General features: G+C 35.8%; 1 long non-coding RNA gene across 1 annotated transcript; it reads right to left on the bottom strand.

The window, feature by feature from the left end:
- Positions 1 to 7: 7 nt before the first annotated feature.
- Positions 8 to 19,889, bottom strand: LOC123865306. Its single transcript, XR_006795957.1, has 4 exons — positions 19,879 to 19,889; positions 16,836 to 16,839; positions 16,634 to 16,645; positions 8 to 173 (listed from the first exon to the last, which is right to left on the bottom strand). It is a non-coding gene; the product is annotated as an uncharacterized LOC123865306 (long non-coding RNA).
- Positions 19,890 to 21,162: the final 1,273 nt, after the last annotated feature.

Genomic DNA, 21,162 nt, shown 5'->3' with positions numbered 1-21,162 from the left:
ATGTCCAATGTAATATTAATTTATTATATAATTTGGTTACCGGTTATAATTATGTAATAATTAATTAATAATATTACTAACGTTATTCTCGATGTACACGATTGTTAAAATGTTTACGCTCATTGTAAATAGAAATGTAGATAGATTTCAGATTATTGTAAATAGTTTACATACTGGTTTAATGATTGCAATTAAATTATTGTACAAATTATGGTCATTCATCTTTACAATAAAATGAACTAGTTATTAGATTGATGTGATATAGAATTATGTATTTACTTTTGTATCATTTCACATTTATTGTTTTTTTTATTAGGTAGTTTACTGAAAATGTAAACAAATAATTTCTCGTAGTCGCGCTGTGAACTCACACCAAACTCAAACTGTAGAAAATAAGCCGGGCATAACGTGGTGCTTACGTGTTTTTTGAAAGCATTAATGGTCTACTATTTGTTTCGTCGCCGTCAACCATAGATCTCATTGTAAGGACTTCCACCGTGGACCTCTGTGACTCGTTTGATGTCGTCCATCCACGCTGTATTTTCTGGTGGGAGGTCACCCAGCCATTCCAGCAACTTAGGACCCCCCGACGTTTATCGGTTCTTCGAAATATGTGCCCTGCCCATTGCCTCTTCATCTTTGCAATCCGTTGAGCTATATCGGTTACCTTCTACGGATTCGATTTGTTTACCCTGTAAGTAATCTAAGGAAAGATACATGCACAATGCAAATACACTATACTTTGTTTTAACAATATATCCGTTTTAAAATAAAAATATGTAATAATATAATATACGTAGGTTGTTGCGAAAATTGTTAGCTACAGAAAGTAACAAAATCTCTATTTTTCTGGAAACTATTTGAATTGACGGCTTATTTCAATACTCTTTGCAGAAAATCATTTGGCCACCAATGTGTAGTTTTTTAAAAATATTTTTTTTAAAGTTTTGCCACTCTTTTGTTTGCAACAATGGACGTCTCGCGGGAAGCTTTGCGGTTGGCGGGGAATATTTGAAAAGTTATACATAAACTTTTTTCAAATTCCAACAAGTTTTCATTTCACTAACAATTTTCGGAACAGCCCACGTATATGTATGTGGTGGCGCACTCTTGGGAAGGCCTATGTCTATGGAGTATGGACGCAAACAGGCTGATTGATTGATTTATATCTATATTTATGATGAAAAATAATAAAAATCGATCAAGTGTGAGTCAGACTCGTACACAAAGGGTTCCGTGCCATCGAACAAGACACGTCATTATTTTTTTTTTAATTTAGGTACATTTTTAAATTTTTATTTTGTCTGAAGTCTGTGAAAATTTCAACTCTACCTGTTACGGTTCACGACATACAGCACGTTGACAGACACCCCGACGGATAAACGGATAGCGGAGGTTTAATAATAGTGTCCCCTTGGTACCCATGGATCCCTAAAAAGATATTGTGTTTATAATAATAATTATACGTACACCAAAATATGAAATATAACTTTGTAGCAATAATGTTATGTCTACCTAAAAGTTGTGATCAAGTCTACATTACTTACTTATCAGACACACAAAAAACGCCAAGACGTATTTTTATTGAATTACTCTCGAGGAATATAGAGGGTGTTCTTAGTAATCGACTTTGTCACGTTAATAAAAGTTCACGTAATTATACGTCAGATACAGGATAAATTATTTAAAATGATTCACTCTGAAATGTTATATGTAAAAATATGTGAATTGTAAGCTCTACGTTGTTGGTATATACTGGGTGACTTTTTATAAACAGTATTATCTCAGTAATTTTTACCCAAGAAGACGCAGGTTCGAATCCTGCTGGTTTCACAATTTTTGTTTTTATTTTATTTTTTATATTTTTGTTTTTATTAGTATTCAAAAATATTAGTAAGTATTTAAAACTATCATAAAAACTATTAAAAACAGTATTATATTTTTCAATATTTCTTATCATACAAACAATAGCAATAGCAGTCTACAATAGCTTAACTAAATTATAATAGAACATATTTCTTAATTAATTTAAAAAAAGTTAAAGGTAATTTTATCCTGCTAAAATTACAGTCAGAACTATATTTTTAACCGACTTCCAAAAAAAGAGGAAGTTCTCAATTCGTCGGAATCTTTTTTTTAAAGACACCCAGTATAAATCGTAAACTAATACGTGTAAAAAGTGCGCCCGTACTATTTGTCATATGAATGTAAAATTCGTACTTATTGTTATATTAAAGTTTTCCAAAACAATGTTATCACACTAATATTATAAAGGCGAAAGTTTGTGTGTGTGTGTGTGTGTGTGTGTATGTGTGTGTGTGTGTGTGTGTGTGTGTGTGTGTGTGTGTGTGTGTGTGTGTGTGTGTGTGTGTATGTTTGTTACTCCTTCACGCAAAAACTACTGGACGGATTTGGCTGAAATTTGGAATGGAGATAGGTCATATCCTGGATTAGCATATAGGCTACTTTTTATCCCGGAACATCAAAGAGTTCCCACGGGATTTCAAAAACCTAAATCCACGCGGGCGAAGTCGCGGGCATCGGCTAGTAGGTAATATCTCGTATCACTTGTATAAATCTACTTCAATAATAATATTATTATATTTTGCTCTGTCTTAATACCTATTAAAAATATCTGGAAATCATAATATTGTAATATTTACGAATGAGAAAGAATGAGGTTGTTTATAATAAACTGACATTTCATTCTAAATTTTGTTTCCTTTGAAGAACCTCTAGCTTTAAGGCCATAGCACACATATGTACTTATTGCACCGAATATTTAATAGTAATTCTCAGGTACAGAAGGATTGCTTCGAAAGACATTTAAATAAATAGCGACTTTCGGCACGATGCAATACAGTATAATTCAGCTCATGCTGTGCCTTACAATTTAATAACAATCGACTCCCTTTCTATCACATGAACTTATATCGTATTTATAAACTCTCACTCTCATATTATGAAATAGAAATCTTAAACCGCTAGGACACGGAGCGCCGCCATTCCAGCATCAGATTTCCCGTCCAATTAATTAGGTAGTAGGTATATGGGTAGGTACCTTCAAGTGAAGAGTGGACAGGCATCTTCAAGGCAAGCGTGCTCCATCTTAGGCTGCTTCATTACTTGCCAGCAAGTCTAATTGCAGCCAAAAGCTTATCTATAAACTAAAAAAAAGAGATACGCACCGCCGCGATATTCCTTGACTCACGTGAGACCAGTCTGGTAGGTAGATACAATATTAGAGTTTCATAGAAATTGCAGCGATTGACATTTGAATATGAGCGCAGTGAAACTTGCAGTCGCTGAGTAGCTCTTCCATACACTAATGATCTGTAGAGCGTTCAATTGTAGCTCCTAGCCTTTGTGCTTTGGTACCAAGCAAGGTCTCCCACATAGATACATACTCGACAAGCGGGCGTAGAGGCATCGTCGAACAAAGCACGCCGATGCCTCCACACTATCGAATTTATTTGAATGGATTTCAAAACATAGAGCATGTAGGTAGAAATGTGGAGTGGAACAACACCAAAGTGATTAAGATCCAACTCACACCTACAAAATGGAGTAGAGCCGACTTTTTCGCTAACAATTTAAAAGTTTTACTTACTTATAAGTAAAATTTACATTTTAAAAACCCCCGACATATTTTTATTAGAATTTGGCTGGACCCTAATTTGTATTGGTCGGATAGTAATAACCGGTCTAATAAGAAAACTAGAAAAGAGCTTATAACTTTCAAACGGCTGAACCGATTTTCTTGGATTATAGCTAAGAACACTCTCGATCAAGCCACCTTTCAAATAAAAAAACTAAATTAAAATCAGTTCATTCGTTTAGGAGCTACGATGACACAGACAGATACACAGATACACACGTCGAACTTATAACATCCCTCTTTTTGGGTCGAGAGTTAAAAACACGGATGAAATTGATATCACTAATGTAAAAAAAGTTAATGAAAACTTAAAACAACGACACTTGATCACATTTGTAGAGGTCTATCTCTTCTGCTCTCGTGTGTTTTGTATCTTCTGTTTTATTCATCACCAAGCAGGAGTTTTATACTCACGCCTTGTTATATAAACGTATCATGTCTATAATGCTTATATCTCTACTCAGTGGTATAAATTCATTGGATATAATTAAAATAAAACAAGGAGATGACTCAAAGGTCTTGGGCAAGTTTTTTTTTAATTTATACATAGCCCAGTAGGTAAATTAGCTCTTGGCTATAAGACCTGCTGGCAAGTGATGGATGCAGTCTAAATAGAGTACATTTGCTGTTCCTGTGTTTTGTTTGAGGTTTTATCTCACAAGCCTCCGCCTCTGCTCCATTCCACTCTGCAAGTTTACGTTGAGCCTTCGAATTCGGATTATGGTATGTTCGGGTGCAGTGTGTTGTAGGCTCAACCGTACGATAGAGAGATTTTCCTCCGAGCGAGCGGATGTAATGCTCCGGATCCAGCTGGTTTCACTGTTATATCTTGGAACTTGTATAATATACAGGTTGTAATCAGAACGCTAGCAAAACTTAGTGATATTATTATACTACCTTAACACAATCCAATGCGGCATTGACTTAGAGTGACCTATTTACTGAAGGTTCATTGACCTCTAGCGTCAGCCAGATGTTTTATTTGCAATGTTTTGTGAACTTACACAGGATTTTTAATTTTTTTTTGTAGGTTTTTTACGGTCTTATCAGTAATCATCACGTGTCTTTGTTTTTGCAAGCGTTCTAGTTACACCCTATATAATCTTCTGGGATTAAAACCTCGCTAGCGTGATTTAGGCTCCGTTTTCTATTTTTATTTCAGATTGAAGATACCTGTGGCACTATTTAGTGAGATCTTGTTTTCCGTATCGTGTCAACATCGCGACCGCTCAAATACATGAATCCCAAACACCCTTTATCATCACGTATTCCAAAAGGGTGAGATACAATCTCTGACTACTTTATCGTTCTACCTTTAGGTGAAGGTATTCTAAAGCATTCAATTAATTATTAAGTTAGTAATTATTAACAAATTTAATCATATGCTGTGCGTGTTAGAATTATTTAGTTTAGCAAAACACCCATTGGAGTTGCAGTTCTGGAGTCGCATGCCGACAGTGTCACTCGGGATTGTGTAAAAATTCTAACGATATCCCATATATCGCTATTCAGGCATTTGAAAGTTATGGTAGAATAAAGAAACTCACATACATGATCCCTGAAAAATATTAAGGTAGTAGCTTATTTATACTACACCATTCCCACACAATACAAGCACGACTCCACCTCAAATCGAAGTGACCGCTAGTTGTCCACGCGCCGACAGCTAGCAGAAAGCTCGATGTCCACGCGATGATAGCTTGCAGTATGGCGTCTCCCTACTGCGTATGTTACAACTTGCTCGAGTGGCCCACATGCTGTAGACGCATAGGCTGCTCGCTTGATGCGCGTGCTAAGCAAAACGTCAACCATCGAGTGGCTAGATTGCGACATGCTCGTTTGCTGCGCGTTGTTTGCAACTGTATGTTGTCACTGTAAAATATATCTACAGAGTACGATTTCAAGCCCATATTTGAATGTTTATTCTTTTACCGTGCGGTAACTGTGTCGTGTAAGTGAGCTACAGCCTTTAGACTTCTTGTTTTGGGCAGTCATGTGAAAAACGTACATGCATTCACGCGCGTTCAGTACCAGTCCCACAGTCCACACGGTGTGTTACAGGCATTTATTTGCATTTAGCTCACAGAGGAAATCTACTTTTTATTAACCCCCGACCCAAAAAGAGGGGTGTTATAAGTTTTTACTTGTGTATCTGTGTATCTGCCTGTGGCACCATAGCTCCTAAACGAATGAACCAATTTTAGTTTAGATTTTTTTTTGCTTGAAAGGTGGCTTGATCGAGAGTGTTCTTAGCTATAATCGAAAAAAATCGGTTCAGCCGTTTGAAACTTATCAGCTCTTTTTTAGTTTTCTTATAGAGGTTTTTGTGTCGGGAGTTTTTTAAATTTTGAGTTATTTATTACATGGATGGTAAACCCACAAGGTTCAAACCACTAACAGAAGTTTAGTTGTTCTATAAACTTTGACATCAATCTTCCAAACAAAGGTTCAGTCTCGGCGAACCCTTTTCCCTACGGAAATTGCCCAAACTTGTAAACGAATTTTGGTTCAGCTAAACTTATGAATCTAAATTCAGTTTTGCAAACTGTTGATATAATTTTAAAGAAGACATTCCTTTTTATTTCAAGTTATGCCTACATAAAATACCGGCCAAGTGCGAGTTAGACTCGCGCACCGAGAGTTCCGTTCTCGGGTATAGTCCCGACATTTTGCACGATAAATCAAAAACTATTATGCATAAAAATAAATAAAAATCTGTTTTAGAATTTACAAGTAAAGCCCTTTCATATGATACCCCACAAAATTCAAAGTAAGATAACTATACTATAGTTATCTTACTTTGAATTTTAACACACATTTTAATTTTTTTTAATGACGTAACCACAAATTCACGGTTATCGGATTTATTCTTTTACTTGTGCTATAAGACTTATCTGACACGACCACGACAGATGGACAGACGGAGAGACGGACAGACAGACAGACAATAAAATGATCCTATAAGGATTCAGTTTTTCCTTTTGAGGTACGGAACCCTAAAAACACCGCAATATCTGTACCAAACTTTATTCACTCTGTTAAAAAATGGCGGCGTCTGACTCAAGAACGTGGAACTATTTTTACGTAAATCTCAAGTTCCTGGGACCCTTAAAGGGCGACCCTAATAAATACAGGTAAGTAATTCCGGGAATTTGTCTGCTCTGAAATAAAATACAGATTCTTTTAATTTCTTTCTTGAGATTTCTTTTCACAGTTGGTCTTGGGTCAAATATTTTATTTAAGTAAACTGTGGTTTTGTTTAGAAATAAATAATATAAGCTGGAATTATATACAGAAGATATAAAAGGACGAGAGGAAAATTATAAATAGTGAAGCGAGCGACTTTAGGTGCAATATGTAGTAACTTTTTTTATTATCTTCGCTTAGTGCTCAATTTTTACAAAAAAATCTCGTTCTTTTTTAAAATATGATGTATTTAATATTAGTTATACCTATCTTTTTATTTTGTAATATTTATTTTTTGTATTTTTTATTTTGTAACTTTGTTTGAAAAGACAAAATTTGAACCCAAAAAAACAAACTTAACAAAAGTGCATTACTTATCTATTTTATTATTTTTGTTTTTCCCGAAAGAAACTTTTGCATGCTTTTAAAATCAGTTTCACAAAAACAGCATCAGGGGGCACGGCAGTGCCCCCGCCAAGACGAGCCAAACGGCGGCCGGGGCGCTACGTAGTACCTTTTTCTCGAAGTGTTTCGCCGTATTTTCGACCCGTCATAACTTCGGTCTGGATGACGCTAGAAAGCTGAAATTTTCAGTATAAGGTGTCCTCAGCAAATTTACCAAATATATTAAGTATCAAATATCTAGCTTTTATGGTTATAGATTTATTGATACCTAAAATACGCCGTTTTCGTCCCTCACTGATGATCATCACAATTCATAGTCTGTAATTCTAGGGTACTTCCAGAAGTCCTAGAAGGCTGAAATTTGGTATGTAGACTAGAAATTGCATACAAACTACAGGAAAATTAAGAAATTGGCAATGCCCCCCCTCTACGCCTCTTATGAGTAAAGCAAATCTGTAAATTCTGTCGCTAGAATTCTGATATTTTCAGGATAAGATGTCCTTGGCAAATTAATTAAACTCATTGAGTATCAATTGTCTAGCTTTTATAGTTTCAGATTTATTGACAGTCAAAACTTCTAGTCTGTAATTCTAGGGTACTTCCCGAAGTCCTAGAAGGCTGAAATTTGGTATGTAGACTAGAAATTGCATACAAACTACAGGAAAATTAAGAAATTGGCAATGCCCCCCCCTCTACGCCTCTTATGAGTAAAGCAAATCTGTAAATTCTGTCGCTAGAAAGCTGATATTTTCAGGATAAGATGTCCTTGGCAAATTGATTAAACTCATTGAGTATCAATTGTCTAGCTTTTATAGTTTCAGATTTATTGACAGTCAAAACTTCTAGTCTGTAATTCTAGGGTACTTCCCGAAGTCCTAGAAGGCTGAAAGTTGGTATGTAGACTAGAAATTGCATACAAACTACAGGAAAATTAAGAAATTGGCAATGCCCCCCCTCTACGACTCTTATGAGTAAAGCAAATCTGTAAATTCTGTCGCTAGAATGCTGATATTTTCAGGATAAGATGTCCTTGGCAAATTGATTAAACTCATTGAGTATCAATTGTCTAGCTTTTATAGTTTCAGATTTATTGACAGTCAAAACTTCTAGTCTGTAATTCTAGGGTACTTCCCGAAGTCCTAGAAGGCTGAAATTTGGTATGTAGACTAGAAATTGCATACAAACTACAGGAAAATTAAGAAATTGGCAATGCCCCCCCTCTACGACTCTTATGGGAAAAGCAAATCTGTAAATTCTGTCGGTAGAATGCTGATATTTTCAGGATAAGATATCCTTGGCAAATTGATTAAACGCATTGAGTATCAATTGTCTAGCTTTTATAGTTTCAGATTTATTGACAGTCAAAACTACTAGTCTGTAATTCTAGGGTACTTCCCGAAGTCCTAGAAGGCTGAAATTTGGTGTGTAGACTAGAAATTGCATACAAACTACAGGAAAATTAAGAAATTGGCAATGCCCCCCCTCTACGCCTCTTATGAGTAAAGCAAATCTGTAAATTCTGTCGCTAGAATGCTGATATTTTCAGGAGAAGATGTCTTTGGCAGATTGATTAAACGCATTGAGTATCAATTGTCTAGCTTTTATAGTTTCAGATTTATTGACAGTCAAAACTTCTAGTCTGTAATTCTAGGGTAATTTCTGAAGTCCTAGAAGGCTGAAATTTGGTGTGTAGACTAGAAATTGCATACAAACTACAGAAAAATTTAGAAATTGGAATTTTCCCCCCTCTACGCCTCTTATGAGTAAAGCAAATCTGTAAATTCTGTCGCTAGAATGCTGATATTTTCAGGATAAGATGTCCTTGGCAAATTGATTAAACGCATTGAGTATCAATTGTCTAACTTTTATAGTTTCAGATTTATTGACAGTCAAAACTTCTAGTCTGTAATTCTAGGGTACTTCCCGAAGTCCTAGAAGACTGAAATTTGGCATTAAGTACAAATTTCAAGAATTATGAACAACAGATAAATTAAGAAATCGGGTCCCCCTTCATCCCCTCGTATATGAGATGCATATCTGTAAAATCTGTTGCTCGAATACTAAAGTTTACATGATAAGATGTCCGTGGCAGATTTATCAAACGTACCAAGTATCTGTGTTTCCTGAAGTCCTAAAAGACTGAAATTTGGTATATCTGCTTCAAAATTGAGTTGCAAGATTCCACCCGAACAAATATACTTACATACGAGTACATTGCAAGTTGAATAAAAGCTTTTAAAAAAAGAGGTTACGATAGAGAGTGGGCCATGAAAATGATGTACCTACAAGAAATAGATCCAAAAAAAATTTAGGGCACCTGCCAAAAAGAAATGGAATCCCACCAAAAACATTTCATGTAAAAAGTTAGCCAAGACTCACAAGTTCATAATGTTTTCACTGTTAAAAAGTTATGAGATCTCTAGTAGAGCCAAGCCCCTAGCTGATCTTAGATTTGTGCTGGCCATGGGACCTATCCCAAGTCCAAAGTAATATAGCTCTTAAATGTTCTTGACTATATCACATTTATAACAATAAATAACAAATCACTCTACTTACAAGCTCTGATTCTACAAACCCTATATCTTGGTAAAAAAAGTACGGCTTGGCCGTTTAATGTTCGTAAAACTATTACATGACATAACATATTAAACGTTAAAAGTTATTAAACGGCCAAACCGTACTTTTTTTACCAAGATATAGGGTTTGTAGAATCAGAGCTTGTAAGTAGAGTGATTTGTTATTTATTGTTATAAATGTGATATAGTCAAGAACATTTAAGAGCTATATTACTTTGGACTTGGGATAGGTCCCATGGCCAGCACAAATCTAAGATCAGCTAGGGGCTTGGCTCTACTAGAGATCTCATAACTTTTTAACAGTGAAAACATTATGAACTTGTGAGTCTTGGCTAACTTTTTACATGAAATGTTTTTGGTGGGATTATTTCGTTTCAATTCGAGGAATACCTGCTCCTTGACATTTTCACTTTGATTCTATAAAACAGGTATCGCAAAGTAGTCTGGGTGCCTAAAATCAGTTCTCGGAACGTACCTATAGGTAAAACTTCAATCGATTGGCCCGGGAGCCAAAGTTTTGAAGGCTGTTTGTTACGTTTTAGGATTAGCTAGTATTTCTTTATACGTACCTTATTTTAATATTAGTAGATAGGTGATGTTTAATATTGGGGATAACTGTTCATTCAAAAGAGTCGGGGGAGGATGCTAGGTACCACCGTACCAATAGTCGATTGATTTTACATGTTACAAGAAAAATTCTAATACTAGCAGTCTATCTTTGTTTCTTCAATTAATATTATGGACGTTTCTTAGTTTCTTCATAATTTTTAATTATACGTATTCATACATGTCTTCATACGTGTCTATAGGCTTTATTTTGATAAGGTGGGTATGATCAAGAATACATCAAGAACAAGGAGGAGGTTTTTGAATTGGCACATTCTAATAAGTACTTACCTTGTTTTTTTTTTTAGAAATCTGATGTAGGATTTGATATTTTACTTCAATTTTGTATTTTTAACCCCCGACCCAAAAAGAGGGGTGTTATAAGTTTGAAGTGTGTATCTGTGTGTCTGTGTATCTGTGTATCTGTATATCTGTGTATCTGTGTATCTGTCTGTGGCATCGTAGCGCCTAAACGAATGAACCGATTTTAATTTAGTTTTTTTTGTTTGAAAGGTGGCTTGATCGAGAGTGTTCTTAGCTATAATCTAAAAAAATTGGTTCAGCCGTTTAAGAGTTATCAGCTCTTTTCTAGTTTTCTTGTAGAAAAGAAGGTTAGATAACCGTTAGGTTCATAATATTATGTCAATAGACAAATGTCAAGCTGTCAAGATGGACGTTGCCTAAATACATAATTATTTATTTGAAAATAATGTTTTGGAAAACTCAAATACTTTGGATCGTCGGGGGTGTTATAAATTTTTAATTTACACTTGTTAAGAGTAAGCAATAATAAACTGTATATTTTACTATTTTCTACATAGAAAAGGTAACACGTACCTACATTATTTAATTACATTTCGTTGAAACCGAAAGTTTTAGTTCTGTTCGCTCACGTGGCCCACGTGTACCTACCTAATATAATGTTTAATTCGATTTAGACTCTATTCATTTCAATTAAAGTTAAAATTTGCAGATAGAAAGACTTAAGTATTTCCAACACGAGGATGATGAACAGATAAACTAGGTACAAATCGAATTCCTAAAGTTACGTATTGTTTTTGTATCTACCAATATTTTTTTACTTATGACATCTGTGGAGTTTATCTGCAACCCATCAAAGAAGTATGCTTTATGTAATTTATTTGCGTTTACAAAAAGCAACACAATATTTATTATTTAAAGATTTTAGAAAGTACTTATAGTAATATTCACCGTGGCATCAACGACATAAACCACTAATTATTTATTATTAATAGTGAACTTATTGTCATATGGGCACTTACATATTATAATATGCATAATTATGTACTTACCTAGGTACCTATATAATAATATGATTAAGGTAATAACTAACTTGGTTAGGATTTGTGGGTGGTAGATACGGGGTACCTATCACACTATAAAAAATAGTTCTCTAATCGGAGGCCAAAAATTCTGTTTTTGACGGCATTAGGGACACTTCCATGGTACCAGAGGAGGGTCTGGTAGGCACTGCTGTCTGGGTCACGGGAACGAGTCCGGTTCCGTAGTCCACCGTAATACGTAGAACAAGAGGAGCTTTTATCGGTAAAAGTCCTCCGTGCCTCCCCGAGTGCAGTGGTATCCATCGACTTCTCCACGGAAAATATATATGTGCCAATGTGCCGATAAACAACAATCAAACCCAAATATTTAGAGCTAACAATTTCCATTAATACAAAACCGATATTGTATAACCAGTTGTGGTCAAATAACCTATAATAGACGTTATTACTTATTTGTATCCAACCATTCATCTGATAGCCGATGCAATGTTTGCTAAACAAAACGCATAAACAGTGAACTTAACAGGGCTCTCTCCGTCACTTACTCCATATCATAGTTCCAATTTCATTTGAATATTAAGCAACCAAAGTCCATGAAATTTTGCAGACATATTCTGACTGAGAGACCCCTCTTAATATTAGGGTTGATAGTTGACAATTTTCCAGCGCTCACACACCCTATAGTGCATACATTTTGAGATCGCATTCTTTGCTTTGTGTCAACTATCTGGTAAAAATACCACTGTAGTCTTTAATCTAAGAGTACCATACGATAAATAAAATATGTCCTTAATTTAAGGTTGAACTATACTTTTGAAATGATAGTTGACATGTTATAAAGCAATTATGGCGAATGTGTTCTCAAAGTTTATGTATTACTAGCCTACGCCCGCAATTTCGTCCGCGTGGACTACAGAAATTTCAAACCCCGATTTTACCCCCTTGGTTGGATTTTTATAAATTCTTTCTTAGTGGATGTCTACGTCATAATAACTACCTGCATGTTAACAGGGCTCTCTCCGTCACTTACTCCATACAATCGTAGTCCCAATTTCATTTGAATATTAAGCAACCAAAGTCCATAAAATTTTGCAGACATATTCTAGAAACTCATATCTGTGCTTGTGGTGCTTTAGATTTTTCTAAAAATATTTAGTTTTAAAATTACAGGGGCTCAAAGATTTGCATGTGAATTTTTAAGACCGCGTAACTTTGAAACCGAGTATTTTAACGGAAATCTGGAAAACCACAGGCATAGATATGTTCTCGGAACGTTTCTACAAAATTCCATTGAGTATGATTGGTTAGTATTCAAATGAATAACGAACTACGTTTGTATGGAGCGAGTGACGGAGAGACCCCTCTTAAATTTCAGCTCGATCCGTGCAAAAGTTTGAGCTATACGTTGATATATCAGTCAGTCAGATTTTCCTTTTACATATGGATTAACATTTGAGTGTTCAAAATAAAAACACTAAGATAGCGGCAACTAATCAACGTTCGGAGGAAAGGTCTCTTAACCAATTTCCGGTTGGTTGAAAATGACAACATTGCGCCATAATTTAGTCAGGGCAAACAAAATCGTGAATCAGGGAAGGCAATTTTTCAACAGCCGCCCGACTATATATCAAGTTTTCCAAATTAAGGTTAACAGCTCTGGTGAAAATAATGGCTAGACATTTCAGCCACAGGGAACCATCTTTTTTCCTTAATGTTAATCAGTGATGTAGACAAGACAAAGCTGCATCACAAGACTGGTTGCCGACACTGATTGAAGGTGTCAGATTCAAGTTATGAATATAAAGTGATTATTTCGTCATAGTATGTTAAATACTTCATGGTAGCAGTAGGTACCATGGTAGGTCACATGGTAAAATTCAACATCTTATGTCAAAAGTATTTTCCAATAATCCTTACCCGTTATAAGGGTAAAAAAGCGTTCAGTATCATGGATGCTGGGTCATTTGAATGCACGCCTTTTGCAGATGGAATATAGATGTAGGGTTATTTGACGAAAAACGATGAAATAAAAGAGGGGCGTGGCACGGTCACAGTTCACTCAGGTACGGTCCTATTGATAGCGTACAATACCTAATATTGATGTATGAGGGATCTACCCCTTGGTACAATACACTCAGATAGAATACATTACAATGGCGCCAGAGTTACACTATATACAGGGTGGCCAGAGAAGTGACGTCCAAAAGCAAAATTTGGGTGCTTCATATGGAGAGGTATCCAAATCACCCCCATGTATGTTACGCGATTTTTTGTAGTTTTCAAGTTATGATTTTTTTTAATAGGTTTTTAAAAATTTCGACCAGCACGGCTTTAAACATTTTTTTAAAAAAAACCAAGACCATTTTTTGCAGTTTTTTTTTTGTAATTTAATCGTTATGAGCAGTGCTTTAATGCTCAAAAATAATCAGGTTCGTAGCGTTAAGGAAAACTGCAAAAACTTTGAACTAAATCAGAAAAATTTCGTTCAAGCGAGTAGGACTTGAATTTTCAACATAAAAAACGTGGATACTCAGTGCCGAAAATACAACTAGGTTTTCTTGCTCTTGTATTTTGCAAACTTCTGACAAATAATCTTGAGCTGGCAATTGCGTTTCCGTTTCATAAATATTAAGGGAATCTGAACATTCTACAATCTGAGTGTTGGCATTGACGGAGTTACCCCACAAGATGAAGCCATATTGCAGTAATGACGACATATACCCATGATAGGCAAGGAGAGCGGTCTTTATGTTTTATGTTCGTCTAAGTCGTCTCAGGAGTGATTTAGGTGAAAGCAATTGTTGAGATTCAAAATCATTTTGCAATGATTCGTTATCCATTTCATCAAACAGTATTATGTCGTCTGAAACAACTAGATAACTTACGAGTAGGTTTAATATTCACATTCTCGTTCAATCTTAGCCATACAGGTTTTAGACTCACTTGCGTTTCTGCATTGTGTATACTATCTTTTGGTGATACAGGTTTCTCATTAAATGGCATTTGCGTTTGAACATTGTAAATAGAATCTATACTTTCGGTTAGGTTTTCAGTATCAAGGAAATTCTACCATTTCTCTTCTTGCAGCTTCATTTTTTATAAAGGCTGTTAACGAAATAGAAAATATTTATATTATATTAAGGACTAGTTGGCTTTATAAATAGACTCTTTACTTTCGTTTTGGTTTGCATATGGTACTTCTTTGGAAGTCATTGCTTGTTTTAGAGTCAGTATCTTTGCTTGCATCTATGAACTAAAAAAAATCAGTTTCTTGAATTCTTTTAACATGCGCTTTCCTCGATTCTTGGGTTGGAAGTGCAAATTGTGTAAGTCTGGATAATATTTAGCTTTTTTTTTCTGGAATAGTGTCGGCTAATTACTTCGAGAGTTTGTGTGTCAGTGCACGGAGTGTCTATATTCAGCAGCTCTGGGTTTTATAGCTCTTAAAATAGAGAGAGTCATTGAAGAAAATATTTTATAAGTTATTGTTTTATATTTGACAAATAAATATTATTTTTCGTTAGCACGAATAATATGTAATAAGTGCCGATTACCTAATAACATATTTATTGCTTGTGCTTTTTGTGCGTTATATTTTTTACGATCAAAATACATATTCTGTACATTCTTTTATATATCTCAAATAATTATACAACCAAAATAAATACCTTTTGGCTTTGCCGCAGTCGGGTACAAAGACAGAAAGAGACACGTCCTCAACTGCAGCTCCCTAAATCAGACAGCATTATAAAACGCTTTAACTATGACCGTACCTCATTCACGGCTGGGGTCAGTTGGCCCTTGCCCGACTGTTACTAATATCTGCTTGATAGATTACCCTTTTATGCGAACACAAGTCCTCCTAATGCGTTTTTGGTATAAGCATGGCATATTGATTTTTAAAAAGACTTTTAAATCAGCCTAAATCTATTACCCTTAATTCTTGCATTACAAGATAAATAACTATAGCTGATAACCGCAACTCATCCGAGTGGATTTACGTTTTTAAAAATCCCATAGAACCTCTTAGATTTTTCAGGATAAAAAATAGCTTAAATGTAACTCTTCAAGTCTGTACCTATACCTACTCATGCAAAAATAACGCTGATCCGTTGCTCTGTTGCGACGTAATTGGACAAACCAACAAAACAAACACACCTTCGCATTTATAATGTGGGTAGTGATTACCGCAGTCAGGTTACAAATGGTTAGTTTTGACTTGACCCATGTTTGGCCCAGCTTTGACCCATGTAGCTTTTATTTATTTTGCTTGCCTCCTTATCGTAGTTTTCATTTTTTGTTTAGCGGGTTTGATTTACAACCCGTGCGAAGTCGATGCGAGTCAGTAATATTCATATGAATCGGGATTTATTTCATAGGGAAAATTAAATATACTAAATCCTGCAGCAAATACAAGCAAATCTCGTTAAATTTAGTGTTGGCCCAACGCCAACCTTCCCACAAACATATTGACAAATGATCATACACTTCCCCAGTGCGAGTTAGTGAGCCTTAACCGATTTATTTGCCGTGGAATACAACAAATGTTTGCGTTGGTTGAGCAAGGTTTGACCCTAGACAAAATCAGAGAGAGTGATCGTGGATGTTTGCAACTCTACAGTCTAGGTAAGTAGGTCAATCGTCAAACAAGTGTAAATTAAAAATTTATAACACATGTAAAGGTTACAGTAACTAGAAAAGAGCTGATAACTTTCAAACGGCTGAACTGATTTTCTTGGATTATAGCTAAGAACACTCTCGATCAAGCCACCTTTCAAGCAAAAAAACTAAATTAAAATTGGTTCATTAGTTTAGGAGCTACGATGCCACAGACCTCTCTTTTTGGGTCGGGGGTTAAAAAGTGCAGGAATCACCTAGTGATCAAAGTCAAGTCAAACCATTTATTCAAACTAGGTACACTAGGTACTATTTATTATACAGCTTATGTTTGTCAGATTTGTTAGATTTTCCGGGTTTTCTTTTGTTTTTGATGAAATAAATAAATGCTCTTTCTTTATTCTGATATAATTAATACGGAGTAACAATCACATTATTAATAAAATATGAGGGACGCAAAAAGGATAATTGTTTCTGCATGACTATGCTATTCTTGCCGATACCTATAGTTCTCGACTTCTAAAGCATTATCCACACCTGCGAGACCAAAGTGACTGCGAAACGTTAACATCATCGGCGGTCGGTTTCCACGATATTTTAATGGTGCCATGCACACCTATGCGACCACTACCTACACCTTCACTGGACTGTAATAGAGATTTGCGTCGTGGACACTCCCGCATCGCCTCCTGCACCCTGTGTTCATGACGCGCAGGTGTGGCTGTAGTTTAATCAAAGGATATCCAATGTTAGATCTGTGTCCATCTATTGAGATGTTTTATATACCTCCTGTTTCTATATGTTCCTGTCTCTTGTAGGAATTTTTCGACATGCGGCCTATGTCCTGTGACCCATTTTATATCTTTGCGTTTTTAGGCGGGGATATAGAATTATTAGATTCCTAGATAGATAGATTGCTGATAGATAGATAATGAGCAATAATTATTAACCCCCTGGAAAGTGATTCTCCTATAAACCTGTTCAATAAATTGCCTGTAGATTTTTAGCGGTTCCAATTACAGGAATCCAATTTCTCTAGCAAAGACAATTAATCTGTAATCAATTAGACTGTTTTTGTTACCTACAAAAAGAAAATTGCGAAGGTTTTGTACATGTAATAATGATTGAAATACGTAATTCCTCGTACACACGTGTATTCTATTTCCTCATTGTAAAGCTTCTAGCGGCTGGTGGGAAGTGGCTGGATGAGGAAGGCTGAGGACGGGGTGTGGTGGCGCTCTATAGGGAAGGCCTATGTCCAACAGTGGACGTCCACAGGCTGATGATGATGATGATGAAAGCTTCTAGCGATGGGTATGCTATTTTTAAATCTCGGTGAAATTATTATTGCAATTGACAAGCAAGATGCGGAGGAAGCTAGACGACACTCGAAACACAAGCTGTCATATAAGTGTTTAAGCATCAGGGGGCACGGCAGTGCCCCCGCCAAGACGAGCCAAACGCGGCGGCCGGGGCGCTACGTACTTTTTTCTCGAAGTGTTTCGCCGTATTTTCGACCCGTCATAACTTCGGTCTGGATGACGCTAGAAAGCTGAAATTTTCAGTATAAGGTGTCCTCAGCAAATTTACCAAATATACCAAATATCAAATATCTAGCTTTTATGGTTACAGATTTATTGATACCTAAAATACGCCGTTTTCGTCCCTCACTGATGATCATCACTATTCATAGTCTGTAATTCTAGGGTACTTCCCGAAGTCCTAGAAGGCTGAAATTTGGTATGTAGACTAGAAATTGCATACAAACTACAGGAAAATTAAGACTTTGGAAATTCCCCCCCTCTACGCCTCTTATGAGAAAAGCAAATTTGTAAATTCTGTTGCTAGAATGCTGATATTTTCAGGATAAGATGTCCTTGGCAGACTTATTAAACGCACTGAGTATCAATTGTCTAGCTTTTATAGTTTCAGATTTATTGACAGTCAAACTTCTAGTCTGTAATTCTAGGGCACTTCCCGAAGTCCTAGAAGACTGAAATTTGGTATGTAGACTAGAAATTGCATACAAACTACAGGAAAATTAAGACTTTGGAAATTCCCCCCCTCTACGCCTCTTATGAGAAAAGCAAATTTGTAAATTCTGTCGCTAGAATGCTGATATTTTCAGGATAAGATGTCCTTGGCAGACTTATTAAACGCACTGAGTATCAATTGTCTAGCTTTTATAGTTTCAGATTTATTGACAGTCAAACTTCTAGTCTGTAATTCTAGGGCACTTCCCGAAGTCCTAGAAGACTGAAATTTGGTATGTAGACTATAAATTGCATACAAACTACAGGAAAATTAAGACTTTGGAAATTTCCCCCCTCTACGCCTCTTATGAGAAAAGCAAATCTGTAAATTCTGTCGCTAGAATGCTGATATTTTCAGGATAAGATGTCCTTGGCAGATTTATTAAACGCACTGAGTATCAATTGTCTAGTTTTTATAGTTTCAGATTTATTGACAGTCAAAACTTCTAGTTTGTAATTCTAGGGTACTTCCCGCAGTCCTAGAAGACTGAAATTTGGTATGTAGACTAGAAATTGCATACAAACTACAGAAAAATTAAGAAATTGGAAATTTCACCCCTCTACGCCTCTGTATGGGGGAAGCAAATCTGTAAATTCTATCGCTAGAATGCTGATATTTTCAGGATAAGATGTCCTTGGCAGATTCATTAAACGCACTGAGTATAATTGTCTAGCTTTTATAGTTTCAGATTTATCGACATTCAAAACTTCTAGTCACAAATTCTAGGGTACTTTCTGAAGTTCTAGAAGACTGAAATTTGGCATTAAGTAGGAATTTCAACAATTATGAACAACAGATAAATTAAGAAATCGGGTCCCCCTTCATCCCCTCGTATATGAGATGCATATCTGTAAAATCTGTTGCTCGAATTCTCAAGTTTTCAGGATAAGATGTCCGTGGCAGATTTATCAAACGTACCAAGTATCTGTGTTTCCTGAAGTCCTAAAAGACTGAAATTTGGTATATCTGCTTCAAAATTGAGTTGCAAGATTCCACCCGAACAAACATATTTACATACGAGTACATAGCAAGTTGAATAAAAGCTTTTAAAAAAAGAGGTAACGATAGAGAGTGGGCCATGAAAATGATGTACCTACAAAAAATAGATCCAAAAAAATCTAGGGCACCTGCCAAAAAGAAATGAAATCCCACCAAAAACATTTCATGTAAAAAGGTAGCCAAGACTCACAAGTTCATAATGTTTTCACTGTTAAAAAGTTATGAGATCTCTAGTAGAGCCAAGCCCCTAGCTGAGCTTAGATTTGTGCTGGCCATGGGACCTATCCCAAGTCCAAAGTAATATAGCTCTTAAATGTTCTTGACTGTATCAAATTTATAACAATAAATAACAAATCACTCTACTTACAAGCTCTGATTCTACAAACCCTATATCTTGGTAAAAAAAGTACGGCTTGGCCGTTTACAGTTCGTGGATTTTTTATCTGAAATGACATCTAAGCCCGGAATAGCTTCTGCGACCATCACGAAGTACAATACAAATAAGTAATTGTCGAACAACCTATTCCTTAAGGCCTTAAAATATGTTATGTCATGTAATAGTTTTACGAACATTAAACGGCCAAGCCGTCCTTTTTTTACCAAGATGTAGGGTTTGTAGAATCAGAGCTTGTAAGTAGAGTGATTTGTTATTTATTGTTATAAATTTGATACAGTCAAGAACATTTAAGAGCTATATTACTTTGGACTTGGGATAGGTCCCATGGCCAGCACAAATCTAAGCTCAGCTAGGGGCTTGGCTCTACTAGAGATCTCATAACTTTTTAACAGTGAAAACATTATGAACTTGTGAGTCTTGGCTACCTTTTTACATGAAATGTTTTTGGTGGGATTCCTTTGTCAGGATCGTATTAATTTAAACTAGCATAATAATAATTAGTATGTAAGGAATAGTAAAAAATGTATGTATTTATTTTTGTGAATAAATAAATTGATTAATTGATTGATTATTTTTATTCAAAGTAATTTCACAGTCGATTTTTTTTTTCCACTGTCCGAACTAACAATTGTTTGCTAAATACCGTCAACCTGTACTTGGCCAGCGTGGCGATGGCCGAAACCTTTCTGATTCTGAAGGGAAACCTGTGCTCAGTTATAGGGAACCGACGATAAGTAGATTGATAATGATGAAACTGAAGCGGTGGAGCCACACAAATGGATTTTTGGCTTGCAGAATCAGCCCGAGCTGCGCACTTAGAGGAGGTGGACACACGGGACAACCGTCTTCAATCTTCATCAAACGCACTGCTTGGGGTTTTTGGGCAGCTTTCTCACTCTGTGCATCCGTCAATAGATAATTACACAGTTTCAAAGGTCACAGGATTTGCAATGCCTGAAATGAAAAAAAAAAGCAGCTATTATATTTTACCATTTAATGTGATTGTTGGCCCAGAGACGGTTACCGTTTCAAAAAATTTTAAAGTTTAAATTACCGAAACATTTCATTATGTTAACGCTAACGTTATTAGTAGCGGTGTACCGATGTAGGTATACCGATACCGAAAAATACCGGTAGGTAATCAAAAATTCCCGTCCGTAGTTCTGCTAGTCGTTTTATGTCGCACGTCGCAGTATCAGGTATTTAGTTGTGAAAAGTCGGTATAAGTTGAATTATTTGTATATCTGTAAAACAATAGAGCCGCAAAGTTCAAGCAATGTTTTGTAAACCACACGCCTGTCACTACAAAATTTAAGATAAATTCACTTAAGTAATTTACGAAACAAAAACGGGTAGCGGTAAAGTTAAAGTCGTAGTAGG

Source organism: Maniola jurtina, chromosome 5, assembly GCF_905333055.1.
Source record: "Maniola jurtina chromosome 5, ilManJurt1.1, whole genome shotgun sequence".
In the NCBI taxonomy this organism is placed as follows: Eukaryota; Metazoa; Arthropoda; class Insecta; order Lepidoptera; family Nymphalidae; genus Maniola; species Maniola jurtina.
The sequence above is the reverse complement of the archived record's forward strand: the minus strand, read 5'-3'. Positions and strand labels throughout refer to the sequence as shown.